Raw genomic sequence first — 21,575 nt, forward strand, 5'->3', positions numbered from 1 at the left:
CCCTAGGATCGTGACCTGAGCCAAAGGCAGATGGTTAACTGACTGAGCTACCCAGGCACCCCTGTGAACTATTTTTAAATATGCGGTTTAAACAAATTATTCAATACAATGTAAAATATAGCAACTGTTGTACTTAAAGTGGTATGTAGAACAACAAAAACTGATCTACAGACTCTTCTCTAAGAAGAATCCCAAGGGTACTATCTTAGGCACTTTCCTTATAATTATTGTTATTGCCATTGAGCACGCATATGGCCTTTTAAAATTTATACTTTCTATTAATGATGCTTAAAAACGCAGTGGTCATAATGCAATATAAAATAGCTTTAATTAGTCTATTTATTCTTTTTCCCCTTCAGTCTTTAAAAAAATAATAATAAACTCCCAGTGAACCTTTACCCTGCAAATGACCTCATATGACATATTTGAACTTACAGTGAACTTTCACATGAACTTTCAGTCATCCTCTGAGAAATATAACAGATGGAAAATAGGCAGATTTTTCACATATTTTCAGATGTAGCACTTTGACATGTTTAACAGAGACAACAAGGCTGACTATCTCCTTCCAGTGTTTACTTTGCTGACTTTATTGTACTGCAGGCTGTTTTGTTACATTATATGCCTGAATTAAGGGGTTCAGTTACATTTCTGTTTGACCAGCATCTTGATTTTAAACCAGCACTTGTATATATATTTAAAGACATAGCTAATTAGGTCATAAAATATAACAAATTTTAAGAGAACTTTATTGAACTTATTGAAATAATATTGCTTCAGATCATTTAGATATGAGGAGCTTTTAAAGACCCATTTCAGATTTTAGAACACGAATCAGCTATAATGTTTTTCACTTTGAATGGTGTGCAGCTAGAAATTCAGTTCGAAATGCACATGGTTTTTGAATGGTCATTTGGGAAAAGAGGAGGGAAATTAATGGAGCCCCAACTAGGGTTTACTACTCCTAGTGTATGAGGTAGGCTCTTCAGAGGTGTAATCTTTGCAACTCTCTTCCCCAAGTAGTTATTTTACTCAGGTTGCACAAGAGGGAAGGGAGACAGAGAGGTTGAGTAACTTGCCTGAAAAGACACAGCTAAACTGGGGAATTAAATCTGGGTCTTCCAGACTTCCGATTCCTTTCTCTTGTAATAAGTCCATGCTCCCAGACACAAGATGATTCGTTTGGTCAAATAAATGCTAAAGATAAAAGTGTGATAACACTGTCATATTTCTAGAATCTTTGTTTTGAGAATTTAAAGAGTTTCTTTGTATTTGTTGCATAATATTGTTAAATAGGTTAGTATGAAACTTTCAGAGCGCTCTCAGTGACATGAAGATAGTAACCAAGATTTTACTTCTCTTGAAAATTCCGTTATTTGCAAAAAAACTATACATCTATTACATTTACCAAATAATGCAAACATGTATGTTATTTATCCACTGATCTGCATCTCCTTGCCTAGATCAGTTCTTATTAACACCCACTTTATTCTCAGAACACAATTTCTTCAGCCAGAGTAGTGTTTTAGATGTTGTTTAGTTCAGAGAGAGATTATACTTAATGGACATAGATATGTATAAAATAGCACACAACTGCATTTATAACATCAGAATATGAATGGTATTAAACTGTAATTAGCCCATCTTTCCTGGAACTTGGTGAGGCAAATAAAGATCTTTCCATTTCACAAGGATGTTCTCAGAAGCCTATGGTGATTTTGTTGGTGATGTGGTGTAAATGAATAACAAGTTAAAATAAGCTATTACTCATTTTAAAGGAATTTCTAATATTCGCCTTTCTTTAACTTTTTAGTCCACTTTAAAAAACAGCTTTTTTATTAAAAGTAATGAGCAGGTTTTGTATTAAAACAATTGATCCTGTTTTTCTTCTCAATTTTTAGGAATTGAATGTGGAGCAGTGTGGATTCAAGGAGCAAAAGGCCTCTTTATTCCTTTTACAGTTGACCTTTGAACACTGTTTAAACTGCCCTTGTTCACTTATACATGGATTCTTTTTTGATGAATACAGTACAATACTGTAAGCAGATGTTCTATTTCTTATAATTTTCTTAATAATATTTATCTTTATTTTGAGAATATATTAGACATGTAACATACAATATATGTTAATTGGCTGTATATGTTATTGGTAAGGCTTTCAGTCAACAGTAGACTATTAGTAGTTTAGTTTTGGGGGAAGTTCTACATTTTTTTTGAAGATTTTATTTATTTGTTTGACAGAGAGAGCACACAAGCCCAAGCAGGAGAAGCTGCAAAGGGAGAGGGTGAAGTAGGCTCCCCGCTGAGCAGGGAGCCTGATGCGGGATTAGATTCCAGGACCCCGGGATCATGACCTGAGCTAAAGGCAGATGCTTAATTATCTGAGCCAGCCAGGTGCCCCTTATATAAACAATTAAAAGAACATAGAATATTGGGATAATATAAAAGTTGAATTAATAGCTACAGACAGAACATTCTCACTCATGAGACTAGTATGCATCCTGTTCCGAAGCATCCTCAAAGCCACCTTAATCTGTGTCAGAAACTAGACATTTTATAGACCACATTCTTTGACCTTCTATAATATACTGAATTAATAACAAAACTTTCAGAGACAACAGAACCCCCAAAACTCTAGTATCTAAGAAATGTAAAAAGTACTTGCATATACGTGTAATTATTGTATCAAAGTGGAAATCTTCAATTTTAGACTGTTTAGAAAATAGGGGCATTGAAGCTGTAACAAATCAAATGTTGTGGTTTGAAGCTAAAGCTATATTCAGGATGACTTGCTAGCCTTGCCCTAGCCCTTTAGCTGTAGCTGTGGTTGACATTTGAAACAGGTGACTGTGATCGAGAACAACAACAAAGGGAATGTTGGAATTGATCTACTGTAAATTCATGAATATTTTTTTTCTTTTCCTTCTCTTTTAATGATTTGGATTTTAGGAGGAAAAAAAAAAATTCATTTGGTCCTTGAACACTTGCCAACCTCCCTTTTTTGTCATGGAGATAGCCAGCAAGCAGCAGGCCTAGATCATTCCAGCCAAACAGTATTTGGCTGGAATCTGGTGATGATGCTTGTTTTCACTGTGTTTATTTATTTATAGACTTTTAATTGCTGAAGTATAGCTGACATACAGTGTTATATTAGCTTCAGGTGTACAACATAGTGATTCAGCGATTCTAGACATTACTCAGTGCTCACCACCATAAATGTGGTCACTGTACAACATTATTTCAACATTATGGACTGCATTCCCTATGTTGTACTTTCATCTCTGTGAACATAACTGTAAATTTGTACCTCTTTATCACATTCACTTTTTTAAAAATCATATCCTTTGCTGTAGAACTCATATTTGAAGATGCTAGTTTGGAAGATTATAGTGAGGTTCACCTTCAAATTTTAGAATTTGAAGAAACATATGAAACACAAGCTGAAACAAATGTAAATAGAATAAGTAAAATATAAGATTTCTTATTCCAATGTTAAAGAATTGGTTGGAATATTCTTAATCACTTACGTATGAAAGTATTTATTATAAAGACCCATCTAGCTAAGTTGTAATGGGTTATAAATTTTGGGTTACTACTATTTGATAGTGTGTATTTAAAAGAAATAGTCAATAGTTCTATAACATGCTTTTTATTTAATTTGAATTTTCTGTATGCCTGTGGCAAAACTCGCCACAATTCCATTCCTTTCCTTTCTTGTTCCACCTTTAATATTTATGTTATGCTTAGGCTCTTGGGTATCACACATATGGTTTTCTTAAAATGTTTTTAGAGGGCTATGGGTATTTACATTTCTAACTTTTAACTACTTAACATATATTGTTCTTTAGCAGTAAAAACAGAAATAATATTTTGTCCATTCTTGCTGGAAAATTTCTAGTTATTTCCTAGAAAAGGGATCAGAGATTTAGTTATTTTTGCTAAAAAATCAACACAGGGGTGCCTGGGTGGCTCAGTCAGTTAAGCATTTGACTCTTTTTTTAAAAGATTATATTTATTTATTTGAGAGAGAGAGAGCATAAGCAGGGGAGGGAGAGGGAGAAGCTGACTCCCCTGCTGAGCAGGGAGCTTGACGCTAGACTTGATCCCAGGACGCTGGGATTTGGACCTAACCTGAAGGAGACGCTTAACTGAGCCACCCAGGCACCCTTAAGCATATGAGTCTTGATTTCAGCTCAGATTTTGATCTAAGGGTCATGAGTTCAAGTCCTACATTGGGCTCTAGTGGGGATTGGATACTATATGAAAAGTAATAAATAAATAAATGAATAAATGTTGAACCACCTATGCATCCCTTGGGTAAGTCCCACCTCGTAATGGTGGATAATCTTTTTAACGTACTGTTGGATCCTATTAGCTAGGATCTTGTTGAGAATCTTGGCATCCATATTCATCAGGGATACTGGTCTGAAATTCTCCTTTTTGGTGGAGTCTTTGCCTGGTTTGGGGATCAGGGTAATGCTGGCTTCATAAAAAGAGTCTGGAAGTTTTCCTTCTGTTTCTGTTTTTTGAAACAGCTTCAGGAGAATAGGTATTATTTCTTCTTTGAAAGTTTGGTAGAATTCCCCAGGGAATCCATCAGTTCCTGGGCTCTTGTTTGTTGGGAGGTTTTTGATCACTGCCTCAATCTCGTTACTACATATTGGTCTATTCAGGCTGTCAGTTTCTTCCTGATTCATTTTGGAAGTTTATAGGTTTCCAGGAATGCATCCATTTTGTGTAGATTGCTTAACTTACTGGCATATAACTGTTGATAATAATTTCTGATGATTGTTTCTATTTCCTCGGTATTAGTCGTGATCTCTCCCTTTTCATTCATAATTTTATTAATTTGGGTCCTTTCTCTTTTCTTTTGGATTAGTTTGGCCAATGGTTTATCGATCTTATTGATTCTTTCAAAAACCAGCTTCTAGTTTTGTTGATGTGTTCTACTGTGTCCCTGATTTCTATCTCATTGATCTTTGCTCTAATCTTGATTATTTCCCTTCTTGTATGTGGGGTTGGCTTAATTAGTTGTTGATTCTCCAGTTCTTTAAGGTATAAAGAGAGCTGGTGTATTCTGGCTTTTTCAGTTTTTTTGAGGGAGACTTGGATGGCTATGTATTTCCCCCTTAGGACCACCTTTGCCGTATCCCATAGGTTTTGTAACGAAGTGTCTTCATTCTCATTGGTTTCCATGAATTGTTTAAGTTCTTCTTTGATTTTCTGGTTGATCCAAACATTCTTAAGCAAGGTGGTCTTTAGCTTCCAGGTGTTTGAATTCCTTCCAAACTTTTTCTTGTGGTTGACTTCAGTTTCATAGCATTGTGGTCTGGTTCAACATTCGCAAAATCGATCAATGTGATAGAACAAATCAATAAGAGAAGAGAGAGGAACCACATGGTCCTCTCAATTGATGCAGAAAAAGCATTTGACAAGATACATCATCCGTTCCTGATTAAAACAATTCAAAATATAGGGGTAGAGGGAACATTCCTCAACTTCATAAAATCTATCTATGAAAAACCCACAGAGAATATCATCCTCAATGGGGAAAAGCTGACAGCCTTCCCTTTGAGATCAGGAACATGACAAGGATGCCCACTCTTGCCACTCTTGTTCAACATAGTATTAGAAGTCCTAGCAACAGCAATCAGACGACAAAGAGAAAGGTATTCAAATTGGCAATGAAGAAGTCAAACTCTCTCTCTTCACAGATGACATGATACTTTGTATGGAAAACCCAAAAAACTCCACCCCCAAACTACTAGAACTTATACAGCAATTCAGTAATGTGGCAGGATACAAAATCAATGTACAGAAATCATTTGCTTTCTTATATACTAACAGTGAAAATATAGAAAGGGAAGTTAGAGAATCGCTTCCATTTACTATAGCACCAAGAACCATAAGATACCTGGGAATGTACCTAACCAAAGAGGTAAAGGATCTGTATTCAAGGAACTACAGAACACTCATGAAAGAAATTTAAAAAGAAACAAAAAGATGGAACACCATTTCATGCTCATGGATTGGAAGAATAAATATTGTTAAAATGTCTATACTGCCTAGAGCAATCTATACTTCCAATGCCATTCCAATCAAAATTCCGCCAGCATTTTTCAAAGAGCTGGAGCAAACAATCCTAAAATTTGTATGGAACCATAAGAGACCCCGAATTGCTAAGGAAATGTTGAAAAAGAAAAACAAAACTGGGGGCATCACATTGCCTGATTTCAAGCTTTACTACAAAGCTGTGATCACCAAGACAGCATGGTACTGGCATAAAAACAGACACATAGACCAGTGGAACAGAGTAGAGAGCCCAGATATGGACCCTCAACTCTATGGTCAAATAATCTTCGACAAAGCAGTAAAGAATATACAGTGGAAAAAAGACAGTCTCTTCAATAAATGGTGCTGGGAAAATTGGACAGCGATATGTAGAAGAATGAAACTCGACCATTCTCTTATGCCATACACAAAGATAAACTCGAAATGGATAAAAGACCTCAACGTAAGACAGGAATCCATCAGAATCCTAGAGGAGAACATAGGCAGTAACCTCTTTGACATCGGCCACAGCAACTTCTTTCAAGACACGTATCCAAAGGCAAAGGAAACAAAAGCAGAAATGAACTTTTGGGACGTCATCAAGATAAAAACCTTCTGCACAACAAAGGAAATGTCAACAAAACAAAGAGGCAACACATGGAATGGGAGAAGATATTCACAAATGTCACGAGAGACCAAGGGCTGATGTCCAAGATCTGTAAAGTACTCCTCAAACTCAACACACACAAAACAGATAATCACGTCAAAAAATGGGCAGAAGACATGAACAGACACTTCTCCAAAGAAGGCATACAAATGGCTAACAGACACATGAAAAAATGTTCATCATCACTAGCCATCAGGGAGATTCAAATCAGAACCACACTGAGATACCACCTTACACCAGTTAGAATGGCCAAAATCAACAAGACAGTAAACAACATTTGTTGGAGAGGATGTGGAGAAAGGGGAACCCTTTTACACTGTTGGTGGGAATGCAAGTTGGTGCAGCCACTTTGGAGAGCAGTGTGGAGATTCCTTAAGAAATTAAAAATAGAGTTACCCTATGATCCTGCAATTGCACTACTGGGTATTTATCCCAAAGATACAGATGTAGTGAAAAGAAGGGCCATCTGTATCCCACTGTTCATAGCAGCAATGGCCACAGTCGCCAAACTGTGGAAAGAACCAAGATGCCCTTCAATGGACGAATGGATAAGGAAGATGTGGTCCATATACACCATGGAGTATTATGCCTCCATCAGAAAGGATGAATACCCAACTTTTGTATCAACATGGATGGGACTGGAAGAGATTATGCTGTGTGAAATAAGTCAAGCAGAGACAGTCAATTATATGGTTTCACTTATTTGTGGAGCATAAGGAATAACACAGAGGACATTGGGAGATGGAGAGGAGAAGTGATTTGGGAGAAATCAGAGGGGGAGACGAACCATGAGAGTCTGTGAACTCTGAGAAACAAACTGAGGGGTTTGGAGGGGAGCGGCTGGGAGATTGTGTGAGCCTGGTGGTGGGTATTACGGAGGGCACGTATTGCATGGAGCACTGGGTATGGCGCATAAACAATGAATTCTGGAACACTGAAAAGAAATTTTAAAAATAAATAAAAAAAATTTAAAAAGGAATGAATAAGTGAATAAGTAAATAAAAATCAACATATAAAGTATGTCAAAATCTATTACAACCACACATTAAAAATCAATTTCATTTATTTAATTTAATTCAAGGCATTTTGAGATTATTTTTTAAAATGTGAATGGCCACATTAAACAAAATGAAGTATGATCAAGATCTCATTAAATTCTGGATGATTAATTTGACCTTATCTAGGTACTTTCTTTCCCTATCCATATATTTAGTCCCAGCAACACTCTCATAGGTGTGCCTTATATATATTTTCTATTTACAAGTTTAATCCTTTGAATAATTTCTTAGGACATTTTACCTCTGACAGTCACACTCACAAAGGTTTGACCATATTACTATTCTGGATTATTTGTAGATATTTTGGTACATAGTAATTGCTTTCACTTAATAAGCATTAATAAAAGATGGGAACGTGTTTGGGAAACAATGGCAATGTAGGAAGTGTGTACCAGGCTCTGTTCCAAGTGCTCTGCTTGGGTTTTCATTCAGCCCTCATCACAACCCTTTTAGGTAGATCTATTAGTATTTCTATTTTGTAAGTGAGGAAACTGAGACACAGAGAGGTGGAATAATTTGTCTTCAGGCACACAGCCAATGAGGGGCAGGGCCAGATTCTGAACTCCCTACAGCCCAGTTCTAGCTCCTGAACTTTTAACCTCTAAGAGCAAGAGTTTCGTTTTAGTGTAGAATCATTGAGAATGATCCACAACCTTTGTAACTGAATTATTTCAGTTCGAATAACATAAAAACAGATAATGTATTAAATTTTTAAAAGAGTAAACAATATTATTACTTATAATCCCAGATATGTTAAAATAAAGTAGCTCAGTTTTCTGTGTCATAATCTATTGACACTCTTTTCTATTTAGGAATTTTCTCTTCTATATAAAATAGCTCAACAAGATATTGGCCAAATATTTTAATTTGACAAACTTTTTAGAGAATTCTTGGTTTCAGAATTTTTGCAGTCTGTTATTCATTTCATTTTATAAAGCCCCCTACCCCGACCCCAAACTCCAAGAACTCTTGTGTTTTATTTTGTAGACTAATGTGTGGTAAGGGGAGGATTTAAAGTTAGGGGTTATTTAGAATTATATGAGAAATTTTAGATGCTTGATAAAACCCTGAAACAGGAAGCAGGTGTCAAAGTGTAGAAATTTCACTCTACAGAGAAATATGTACTCTATAAGTGGCTAGGGTTTAATTGCTGTATTTAATTCACTGAATTAGAATTAGTGAATATAGAACCTAAACTGAAAGGTTATTGTGAAAGCCAACTTTAAAACTTTTTAAAATTCATTTTTGTTAATTTTTTTTTAATTTGAGTATAGTTGACATATAAGGTTACATTAGTTTCCAGAGTACAACAGAGTGACTCAACTCCTCTATACATGATGCTATCTATGCTCACCACAAGTGGAGCTACCATCTGAAAGCCAACTTTTAGTGTGTGGTTTGTAAGGTGTTTGTATTAAAGGATGCTTGAAAACATTATCTGTAATGCTTCACATCACTCGGCATCAGGGAAATACAAATCAAAACCACAATGAGATACCACCTCACACCAGTCAGAATGGCTAAAATTAACAAATCAAGAAATGACAGATGCTGGCGAGGATGTGGAGAGAGGGGAACCCTCCTACACTGTTGGTAGGAATGCAAGCTGGTGCAACCACTCTGGAAAACAGTGTGGAGTTTCCTCAAAAAACTGAAAATAGAGCTACCCTATGACCCAGCGATTGCACTCCTGGGTATATATCCTAAAGATACAAACGTGGTGCTCCGAAGGGGCACGTGCACCCAAATGTTTATAGCAGCAATGTCCACAATAGCCAAACTATGGAAAGAACCTAGATGTCCATCAACAGATGAATGGATAAAGAAGATGTGGTGTATATATACAATGGAATACTATGCAGCCATCAAAAGAAATGAAAATCTTGCCATTTGCGATGACGTGGATGGAACTAGAGGGTATTATGCTTAGCGAAATAAGTCAATTGGAGAAAGACAATTATCATATGATCTCCCTGATATGAGGAAGTGGCGATGCAATGTGGGGGGGTTGGGGGTAGGAAAAGAAAAAATGAAAGAAGATGGGATTGGAAGGGAGACAAACCATAAAGGACTCAATCTCAAAAAAGAGACTGAGGGTTGCTGGGGGGAGGGGGGACGGGAGAGGGTGGTGGGGATATGGACATTGGGGAGGGTATGTGCTATGATGAGTTGTACGAAATGTGTAAACCTGGCGATTCACAGTCCTGTACCCCTGGGGATAAAAATACATTATATGTTTATTAAAAAAAAAAAAAAAAAAGAAAACAGTACCTGTGTCTATTTTTCATGGTGTTTCCATGAAGCTCAATTTAGTCACATAATTAGATTATCAAATAGATGCATTAAGTTGGCTTTAGACTGAGAAATTGACAGTAAACATAATGGGAAAAGTAGTTTAATTATTGGTCATTAAAATAATTATGTCTTGTATTTGTCCTTAAAATGTTTCACATCTGATGCCATATTGTTTCATCATAGTAGCTCTGTGAAGCAGTTCAGAAGCTGATAGGATCTGCCTTTTACTAAAAAGGAAAATTAAGTTATGAGGAAATGAACTGACTTAATGAAGGACAAGCAGGTCTTTAGAAAAACAGGCAGAACTAGACCTTAAACTTTCACCCTTTCTAGTGACCTTCCAAATGACCACACCTTTCAAAGAAGGTGGTTGCTAAATCCTTAACATTGTAACAGTTCTAACAATTAACATTGTTAATTACGTATTTCTGTACTTGAATTCTGTTTCAAACTAGGATAAATTATCATTCTATAATAAACTATCCAATAGCTATAGATCATATATGATGTGGATATTCTTTAAGAGAAATTGATCTATCGCCATGATATACATATCATTTAAAATCATCTGTCAGGGGCGCCTGGGTGGCTCAGTGGGTTAAGCCTCTGCCTTCGGCTCAGGTCATGATCCCAGGGTGCTGGGATCGAGCCCCGCATCGGGCTCTCTGATCAGCGGGGAGCCTGCTTCCTCCTCTCTCTCTCTGCCTGCCTCTTCTCTGCCTACTTGTGATCTCTCTCTCTGTCCAATAAATAAAAATAAAATCTTTAAAAAAAAAATAAAAATAAAATCATCTGTCATATGAAGAAAATTGTAGACATAAGTCAAATAAAAGAGGGAAAATGGGAAAAAAAAAGGATTTTACAAAGACAATTTTAGTGATTCTTTTAAGCTATTAATACCATGTGTTGAGTTGTATTCCTCAGATAAAATTTATTATTATTAATTTATGAATGACTAAGAGTGTTATCACTTTATGAGGTGTTTATTTTTGTTACCATGCATGGTATAATTGGGAAAACCTGTAATAATAAATTCTTTATAGTGATCATACAAATCAGAGATAATTACATGATCCAGGAAAATATCTTCTTTCATGGTATGCAGATACAGGCTTGTGTCATATTTTGAGGTATGCATTTATTAATTTCTACACTTTGTTAATAGGGTCCTTGAGAAGTAGTCCTTTGACTTTCAGTACATCATAAACAGAGGGCAGTAGTGGAAATATTTTCAGGAGATATTGCACAAGCAGGGACTAGAATGGGTAAGTAAGCATATTTTTACAGTTATAGCTGTAAGAATCCCTTACTTTCTTATCACTGTCATCAGTTCATCAATCATAATATTCATTAGTTGGCCCTTCTGAACTTGGCAGTGTATGCCCAGGGTCATGCCGTGTTTATAGCCCTTTTGCCTTTCAGGATTTGGATACCTTTAAACATTTGTGGTTTATATACTCTTTTTCATAATATTTATTTCAAGTTTATCAAAAATTTTAAAATATCTCGACATTAAGTATGGCTATATATGTTTGCCCATTATGTGTATGGCAAATGATGGATTTAGAGAATAGTCCCAAACAAAGCAACCTGGTAAAGTTTATTTTGGGTTTACTCTGCCCATGTCATCACCCCAATCCTGTGTTCCATTACCCCTATATTAGGATCCCATTTTCCCAGAATAGTGTCTTCTTTCTTAGTGCCCTCTAAACAGGTCTCAGGGTGGGCTGTGCTGTGCCACCTCCCAGACACACAGGATTTCTTTCCTACATTGCTTTTGCTTTCCCCTCACAAATGATTCGGACCTGCCATGATCACAGCACCAGGCCTCTCAAGGCTTCAGTTCTGATAACTCAGTGAGCTCATTCATTCATTGGGACATAACATTTGGAAGTCTTTGAATTCCTGCATTTCACACAGTGAGAAATTGAGCCTAAGAGAAGTGGGTAAAAGGAGAGAAAGTAAGAACCCTCCTTTGGGTCCCAGGAAGAAAAGTAGAATTTTCTAGAAATGTTCATGTCATGGGGAAAAGTTCTGTTCTATTTCCACTTCTTTGCTCTTTCTCTACCAACATTTAAAAATGGAAGGAGAATTGAATTTTGACTATGCAAGACTTACATCTTAAAATTAAAACAAAGCCAAAATCAATAAGTGGGACTACATTAAGCTAAAAAATTTCTGCACAGCAAAGAAATGATCAACAAAATGAGAAGGCAGCCTATGGAATGGGGGAAGATATTTGCAAGCCATCTCTCTGATGAGGGGATACTAATCCAAATATATAAGAAACTTCCTACAACTCAATAGAAAAGAAAACCCAAACAATCCAATGGAAAAAATGGGCAGAGGACTTGAATAGACATTTTCCCAAAGATGACACATAAATAGCTGATAAATCTATGAAAAAGTGCTCAACATCACTAACATCAGGAAATGCAAATCAAAACCACAGTGAGATATTACCTCATACTTGTTAGAATGGATATTATCAAAATGACAGAAGATAGCAAATAACAAATGATACAGAGAAACAATGTGCAATGTTGGTGGGAATGTAAATTGGTGCAGCCATTCTAGGAAGTAGTGTGGATGCTCCTCAAAAATTAAAACCAGAACTACCCCTGATCCAGCAATCCCACTTATAGGGATATATTCCAAAATAAGATCCCTCTCTCAAAGAGATATCTATACTCCCCACCATGTTCATTGCAGCATTATCTACAATAGCCTTGACATAGAAACAATCTAAGTGCCCATCGGCAGATGAATGGATAAAGAAAATGTGGTATATCTACACAATGAAGTATTATTCCTCCATAAAAAGAAGGAAATCCTGCCACTTGAAACACCATGAATGGACCTTGAGGGCATTATACTAAGTGAAGTAATTCAGATTGAGAAAGACAAAGACTTATATGTGAAATCTAAAAACATTGAACTCCCAGAAACAGAATAGAATGATGATTGTCAGGGGCTGAAGTGCAGGGGAAATGGGGAGATGTTGGTCAAAGGCTACAAACTTTCAGTTACGGTGTGAATAAGTTCCAGGGAGCCAATGTATAGCATGGTGACAATAGCTAACAATACTGCATTGTGTACCCCAAAGTTGCTATGAAAGTAGAGCTTTAATTTTCTCACCATAACAACAAAATGGTAATTATGTGAGGTCAACCATGTGCTAACTAACCTTATTGTGGCAAATGCTTCACAATATATACAAACATGAAATCATCATATTACTCACCTTAAACTTACACAATGTTATGTGTCTGTTCTAGTTCAATAAAAGTGGATATAAATTAAAACGAGAAACACGTTATGGAAATAGCAGAGGCGTATTCACCATAACGCTAATGAAGCTTCACCTCTAGGGCCCCTCACTTATCTGAGCCCCTTCCAAGGCACTGCTATTGGGCTCACACAGTCAGATATTTTTGTAAATTTGATAGGAGTAAGATATTTTGTTTGCAAGACTATTATCTCTTTCTATCTTAACTACTCTTTTGCCAACATTTTCCAGATGTACTTATGTGCCTCCTAGGCTGTTCTGTGTGTTATTGTCAGCCTTCTTGGCTGGGCCGCTACAGGAGTATGTCTACCTCAACCACACCAGCTCACCTAATTTCATGATATTGAAGACGGGCCCGGAAGTTTGGATGCCATATGAACAATCTTTAGTCCCAAGACCAGAAGTCTATGGGCAGTGGGAGAAGAAACATTTTTAAAAGATGTGCAGCCAGGGGAGCCTGGGTGACTTAGTCAGTTAAGCGTTTGCCTTTGGCTCAGGTCATGATCCTAGGATCTTGGGATCGAGCCCCATGTAGGGCTCCCTGCTCAGTGTCTCCCTCTCCTACTCCCCCTGCTTATGTTCCTTCTTTTACTGTGTCAAATAAATAAGTAAAATCTTTAAAAAAATTGAAAAATGTGCACTCAAAAGCCAATCCATATGTGGAAAATTTGTTCTATCATTAGGTGTGTAACAATTTATTAAACACAAAATTCATTAGGCATGTAAGCAGGCGTTTCAGTTCTCCTTGGCATCCAGTCAAAACTAGAAGTTCTCCCCTGTCAGGACTATAGTCGACAATGAAGCATATTAAATTATATTATAATAACATCCCAAGGTAAAACCGTTTTTTGTATATTTCTACATGAGATCAACAGATATTTTTCTATCAAGAAGGAAATTGTAACAAATCTTCAGACCACATCAAAAGCAGTAATTCATTAGGAGAGATAAATTTTAAATAAAAAGGATAAATTGAATCCAATTAATGAAGAGTAATAAATTATATGAACACATTGGAGAAAGATTTAACTTCTTGATGACTTGATAGCAAATACTGAAATCCACAAAATAGCCTAAAACTTACCCTGCTACAGTGAATCATCAACTGAAGGAAGGTTGTCATAAAATATTTAAGATTAACTTGCACGAGTTAATCTTGTTAATCTTGCACAAATTGATTTTGTTAATCTTGCACAAATCCACAAAATAACATAAAACTTACCCTGCTACAGTGAATCATCAACTGAAGGAAGGTTGTCGTAAAGTATTTAAGATTAACTTGCACAAGAAAACTGAAATGCCCTGAAATCTTAGGGCTCATGAATGGCAGAAACTTCTTCCCCAACTTAAGCTTACATGCAATAAAGGAGTGGTGAAGCTAAAAGCATTTTTAAAAACTGTCCATGACAAAGAATACATTTCAACCTGCTGTGCTGTGAACTGACTGAAAAATCTTACTTTCTCTATAGAAAAGTATGTTTTAAGAATTATTTGCATTTGAAGAGATGAGCAGAATATGCAGCCTAGAGAGGTAGCATATTGGAGAAGGCTGCTGGGCAGTTTATTAATTAAAATGTTACGCTGTTTTTCTGGATTCTGTGATATTTGTGGGTTTGTCAACTTCATAGAATTTATAATTGGTTGCAATTTTTTTTCTCATTCACTTTCCTATCTGATTTTGTATTTTTAATGTTTATGATTCTTCTTAACAAAGTTTCTGCAAATTGTAGTAACTTCAGGCCTCAGGAAACCTAGATCTGCTCCAACTTCCGATTAATACTGAGTCTTGCCACATGATTTTTAATGTTGAAAACCTTACACAACTTTCCAAAGCCAGTCTCTTCTCTTCTCCGAGGAGAATAATGAATACTGCCTGCCCAAATAGCCATAGGGTCATAGGTTTTAAAAGAACGACAGAGGGAGAAAGGGACAAAAAGGGAAGGGGATGGGGAGAAAAAAGAGGTGGGAGGACGGTTTAAGCTGCAAAGCAATAGATATGAGCAAAATACTATGTGATCTCAATGAGATATTTCTATGGTATGGGACATCCTCCCTCTCTTCTTAGCCTCTACTCATCATTTTACTTTTTTATTGATGATTTGGGATTCTGATTTTGAATGTATAAACTGCATGGACTGACTCTCTCTTCAGTGTTATTTAATCTTCAAGTGTGAGAAAAATAAAATCCCCTGTGTTTAACACACTGGTTTGTTTTTTTTTTTTTGTAGTTTCTGGGGCAGCCAAAACCCATGTCAGAATGGTACTAAATTTGGGAAGGAGTTTAAGAATACTGGGGACTGCTATTAAGTGTCTTCCTTCTATGTCATTTTTTTTTTTTTACTCCTCCAATGGAAAGTAGCACATAGTGTAGTGTACTTTCCGAGGTACACTATGGGACGTTTTGACAACATTTTATATCATGCATATGAAGAGTTCCTGGCTTTCTGCTTTCAGTATCTGTGCCTTCTCGGCTCAAAGTCCATCTTCAGCAATCCGGTTCCACATGTGGGATTGCAGCACTGCATGTCCGAGTACCAAATTTTGTTTAGGTCAAGGTTCTTGGTTTCACGGAATTCTAGCTCATTGGAGCAGAAAGAGATTTACTGAAGGTTCTTAGTAGCTCCCAGAATCTTGGGAGAGCCATAGAACTAGTTTTGGATCTCACTCGGTCAGAAACAGACAAAGAAAACAGAACAATCAATCAAAAGACAATGGTTCCAAGTGATTGATGAATGGTTGAAAAAGAGGCAGTAAATATACACAATAGAATATTACTCAGCCTTAAAAAGAATGGAATCTTGCCATTTGTGACAACATGGTGGGGCTAGATGGTATTATGCTAAGTGAAATGGGCCAGGCCATGACATATACCATATAACTTCACTTATATGTGGAATCTTAAAAAACAAACAAATGACCAAATAAACAACAACAAAAGAGAGAAACAAACTTATAAATATAGAGAACAAATTGGTAGTTGCCAAAGGGGAAGGGAGGGATGAGTGACATGGGCAAAGGAGATTAAGAGGTACAAATTTACCAGTTATAAAATAAAGAAGTTACAGGGATGAAAAGTACAGCATAGGGAAGGAATATAGTCAATAATATTCAAATTCGCTGATCATGGTATTTCATAATGTATGGAATTGTTGAATCACTGTTGTATGCTTGAAACTAATTTAATATGATATGTCAACTGTACTTCAATTAAAAAGAAAAACAGTGGTTCTAGGGAGCTAGGATTGTACCAGGCAGGCAGGATACTATATACCAGAGAGTCTACCTTTGTTGTGTCAGAGGAATTGCTTGGCCATACCACCATGCTCCCCCAAAGAGACAAACTCTGAACATGCTCATTTCTCATCCAAATCCTGGCTTGATGCCTCTGCTTGCCAAGAACTTAGGCTGCCTCCCTGCACCCTAGCTGTGGTACTGGGGAATGTTGGTGTGAGAGTGAGTGAGTGATCCAACCTGGAGAATGCCACAGTTTCCAAAGTCCTTACAAATTCATTGTGATCAGGCAAGGTACTTAACCTCTCTAACTAATCCATCTTCCTAACACTTAATGTGAGGATTTTGGACTCCATAAATTCCAAGAATCATTATAGTAATACAAATCTATGTCTGCTCTAGTTAGAACTCTGGCTTCTAGTGATGGAAGCCTTTCAAGAGCTAGTGAAAGTAAGTCAAGGGAATTTACGCGCTCTTATAATCTAATCTTGAGAAGAGTTAAGGTGCCACAAGGTTTAGGGGTGTGGGCTCACCTGGCCTCTCACTTCCTTCCCTCTGCTTTCAGTGTGTTGACTAGGAAGACCGCTTTCTTTGGGAAGCTGGAGAAGAAGCGCTTGACAGCTCCAAGGCTTGGAGCCAAACTATTCCAAGATCATAAAGGAAAAGGGCTCCTTTCTCCCAGAATTCGTTTCTTCTAAGGTCCAGAAGGCCCTTTGGATGAGCCAAGCTGGGTTCCTGTGCCGACTCCTGTGGCCAGAAGAGTGGAGTCTTTGACCGGAGAAGGGATGTCACACAGGTATGGGCAGCAGAGAGTTTCTGGGAGGCAGGCGCCCAGGGTGGCCAGTGCAGATTCAAAGAGCTAGGGGACCACGATTTGAGATGTGGGATTTATTCACTGGTTTTCCTTTCAGATATTTCAGATGAAATAAACTTCACTTATTTTGTGAATCTCAGTATTGTGTGGGGTTTAACACATCAATGCTACATAAGACTCAGAGCCTGCATTCAGGGAGCTAAAATTTAATAATAGAGATCAAAGTATATAGAGGCACATGAAGTCCTAGCTGCAAATAGTATAATGGTTTTAGGGAAAGATCTGAAATCCTTAAGCAGACGAATATGGAACTTGAAGGTTTTTATATGTGTGTGTGTATATATAGTATGTGTATATATATATATATATATATATATATATATATATTTGAAGGGTTATATTGATAACAATTTTTGCCTGCCAAATGCAATTGGTATTTGTATTTTAAGATCAAATGATCTTAATGATCAAAACATCATAGATAAAAGAGAAAATTGGTATTTTTTTCTTGAACTTTTGGCCTTTATCTTTTTTTCTTTGGTGTTGTCTATGTTGGTATACATATAGACAGCCTTTTCTCTTGGAAGGTTACATTATTGTACTGAAATATATTTTGTTTTTATTTGACAAAGAGAGGGACAGTGAGAGAGGGAACACAAGCAGGGGGCAGTGTGAGAGGGAGAAGCAGGCTCCCTGCTGATCAGGGAGCCTGATGTGGGGCTTGATCCCAGGACCCTGGGATCATGACCTGAGCTGAAGGTAGACGCTTAATAATTGAGCCACCCAGGCGCCCCTACATTTTGCTTTTAGCAATAAATATGACGGTATGGTTGTTTGGTCTTATATTTTCTGAACATAGCTTGTGTAACAGAAAAAAAATTATTTTCTCCTTAGAATCAAGGAGTTCACAGGTCACTCTAAAAGTTATCTGGACTGAATTTTGTATATTAAGTTATATTCCGTTGGCAGTTAGATTATTGGAAAAGTGTGAGTAGTTTGTCAGTCTTTGTTTTGCTTCATCTTACAAATGAACCTCTTGGTTTTATAATCTGAAGCACATGCATATTAAGTAGAGAAAACTAATTGCAGTAAATCCTGGCAATAATCCGGATGTTTCAATAATGTCACATTGTTAATTCTGAATTTATTTGTAATACTGTTGCATAAGGGTCTTATTTTTAAATTGTTTTGGTCTTGTTGGCCTCTGCTTCTCTGATGATTAAATTAACTGAATCGATTAGATTTTGTTTAATTAGATTTTATACTTCGATGTCATGTCCAAGCTGTTGAAAGCATTTGGCACCCTCTTCATCATGGGCAATCCATATAGATTTAGTTAGTTGTTCATATATTCTCTGTTTATTTCCTTCTTGGAATTTTTATTGCAATAGAAAGTAAACAATTTATATACGTCAGGGATGACAGAGGATCACTCCTTGCTTTTAAATGTAGGATATATCCATCCCAAAATATTTTTGGTGACTGTCAAAATGATTGCTTCAGCATTTATGCCCCTTTTTCACTGTAGGGTAAATGGCCCTTCAGACTAAATGGGGATGTTTAATATTCCAGGGATTTAATCCACAGTTTTTGATGAATGCCAATGCTGTTTGAAAAGGAATTGCTGTCTTGGTGTAGATAAAATGAAAATCCTGGCATTACAATCTAATTGAGCAATCTTTTTGGGGAGACGTGTCACTAGAGATCTAATGTGTCCTCCTGGAACAAAAGAAAACACAGTGATGGCAAGGGGTGTAAAATATTGTGGAAACACAGCAGGAGCACCCAGCCTAGTCTCCGTATATCAAGACAGTGGCCTCTTCAACAGAATCGAAAGACTCCGAGTAGCAGCAATACTTAGCCTTGGGGGAAGAAATTCTGGCCAGAGGAGATAGCACGCAGGAAATCCCAAAGGTGAAAGAGAGGTTGGCAGTTTGGGAACAACTAAAAGAAGTTCCCTTGAGCTGCAGCAGAGAGAAGGGGTTAGCTGGGTGAAAGGTGTTTGGAAACGGATGTCAGGAGAGGCCCAACCTGGGATAAGATTAGCAGGACTAAGCAGAATGGGCCCATCATGGACCTTTAGGGGACGGAATTTCCAGGGCTTAATGATTAACTGGATTTGAGCAATAAGGGAGAGAGGAACATGAAGGATCGTTCTGGCTTGGACCCTGGTTGGATGGTGGTGCCACTTACAGAGGAGGACTGTGGGGGCAAGAAGCAGGTTCAGGGGATTCTGTGGGACTTTTTAAGACAACCGTGCTGTCGCAGAGAGAAGGACTGAGGAGGCAGCCATCTCTCTCATTTCATATCAACATGCAGGAGATTTACAAAGGAGGATCCTTTAAAATAGGCCTACAGGGATCTGCCAGACAGGCAATAAAAACCAGGACAGAACACTTAAAAATTCAAGGAAAGAAAGTATTTCCTAAAGGATTGAATGGTCATGGTGTCAAATGTTACAAGGGGGTCAAATAAGATAAAAACCGAAAAAATTCCCATTGGAGTTTGCAGTGAGGATGTTGTTGGTGACCTTGACACAAATACTTAATATCAAGCAGCAGGGGGAATCCAGATGGGGCCAGTTGAGGAATAACTATGAAAGAAGTGGGAGATAGTGAGTGTAGACAGCTCTTTTAAGAAGAATGTTGAGTGAAAGGAAGGCTAAGATAAAGCAGTTGCTAGGGGAAGATGGGAGAGTGGGGGACAGTTTCATTTTAGTATTTAATGTGGGATAGACTTGAGTGTGTTAAACACCAGTGATGTGGAACAATTTGTGGAGAGAGAAAGGTTGAAGGTATTGAGGGGGAATGCTGTCCACAGAGACCTCTAGGAAGAAGGAACAAGATGGGGGGGGCGGCAGAAAAATGAGCTCCTTGTCAGTTAGGAATGCTTTCAATTCGAATGACAGAAACCTGGCCACTAGTAGTGCCTCACTCAAGCAGAGGTTTCTTTTTTTCTCATGTGACAAATTTAAGGTAAGCAATGCTGGCATGGCCACTGTATCAATGATGTCGGCACTCAGGGGTTGACATCACCGCAGCTATCTTGGCCTTTTCCCCTCGTGCCCTGATCAAGGCAGGAAAAGGAGGAGGAGGTGGTGTGGGCTACACTTTGTTCCTTAATCAGGAAATGTTGCCAGAAGTCGGCAGATGGACTTCTGCTTCTGTCTGATTGGCCAGCACCGTGTGGTACGCGGAGAAAGCTCTCTGATCCTCATGGTGGGAGAAGTCAAGGGACATGGGACTTGGGAATGGCAGTTAGACCAGCCAAATGGCAGCATCTACCACACAGCAGGTGCAGATTTTCTAGTTTGGCAGCACACAGGTGAGCAATTTCCCAACTGAGATTTCTGTTTTCTTTTGAAGTTGGAAATAAGCTTGTCTGCTAAGAGAGTAATGGAACATGTGAGGGTAGTGAATGTCGGAAATGCCCTTTTTGCAGAACTGGAGAAACTGGGGACTGATGAAAGACAGTGATTGATTTCTTCTGAGCAACACCCAAGGTTCAATTGAGATTCGAGATCATGGATTCAGAGACCACACCACTAGAGGAAGGTGAGGCTGCGCAAAGGCTACTCGGTATGTGTCCCCGGGACAGTGGAAATGCTGTGCGTCACTGTATGGTACACTCGATGCATATAAAATGATCGGACCGTTTAATCACTTTTATCTTGAGCTGTTTCTATGAAATTCATATTGTTTTCTTTTGAAAAAAAATTTTTATTCATTCTGTATAAATCATTACCTGCATGTTTTATGTATGTCTCCTATAGAGTACATCGTAATGTTGTAGGAAACTGATCATTCTGAAAATCTTCCAATCTGTAGGGAAACTGAAGTAGTAAAATGAACACCCTCATGGCATTCGTGGACATTCAGTAATTAACATCTTCGCACATTTTCTGTCTCCTTTCTCAATCTCTCTCTCTCTACACACACACACACTTTTTTTTTTTTTTTTTTTTAAATCTCGAACCCCTTGAAATGTTAAGCTGTAGATAGTAAGACTCTGCAGCTCTAAATACTTCAGCCCGCATCTCCTGGTCATTGGGACATACTGGTCCATAACCAGGATTTCTTGCCCCTTAGAAAATCAACGTTAATCTCATCAACGAGGCTTCAGGATGCAATTGTTTTCCACCTGTCCCCAAAGTACCTTTCAACCCAAAGA

At 37.6% G+C, this 21,575-nt stretch overlaps 1 long non-coding RNA gene across 2 annotated transcripts; it reads left to right on the forward strand.

The window, feature by feature from the left end:
- The first annotated feature begins 16 nt into the window (after positions 1-16).
- On the forward strand, positions 17-21,224 carry LOC116870714. Of its 2 annotated transcripts, none has more exons than XR_004383279.1 (5): positions 17-197; positions 1,902-2,038; positions 11,237-11,336; positions 17,169-17,387; positions 20,847-21,224. It is a non-coding gene; the product is annotated as an uncharacterized LOC116870714 (long non-coding RNA). The 2 variants fall into 2 exon arrangements; XR_004383280.1 differs by having other exon boundaries at positions 1,962-2,038.
- The last annotated feature ends 351 nt before the right edge of the window (positions 21,225-21,575 follow it).

This window comes from Lontra canadensis, unplaced genomic scaffold (assembly GCF_010015895.1).
Source record: "Lontra canadensis isolate GAN:19392208 unplaced genomic scaffold, GSC_riverotter_1.0 scaffold1, whole genome shotgun sequence".
In the NCBI taxonomy this organism is placed as follows: domain Eukaryota; kingdom Metazoa; phylum Chordata; class Mammalia; order Carnivora; family Mustelidae; genus Lontra; species Lontra canadensis.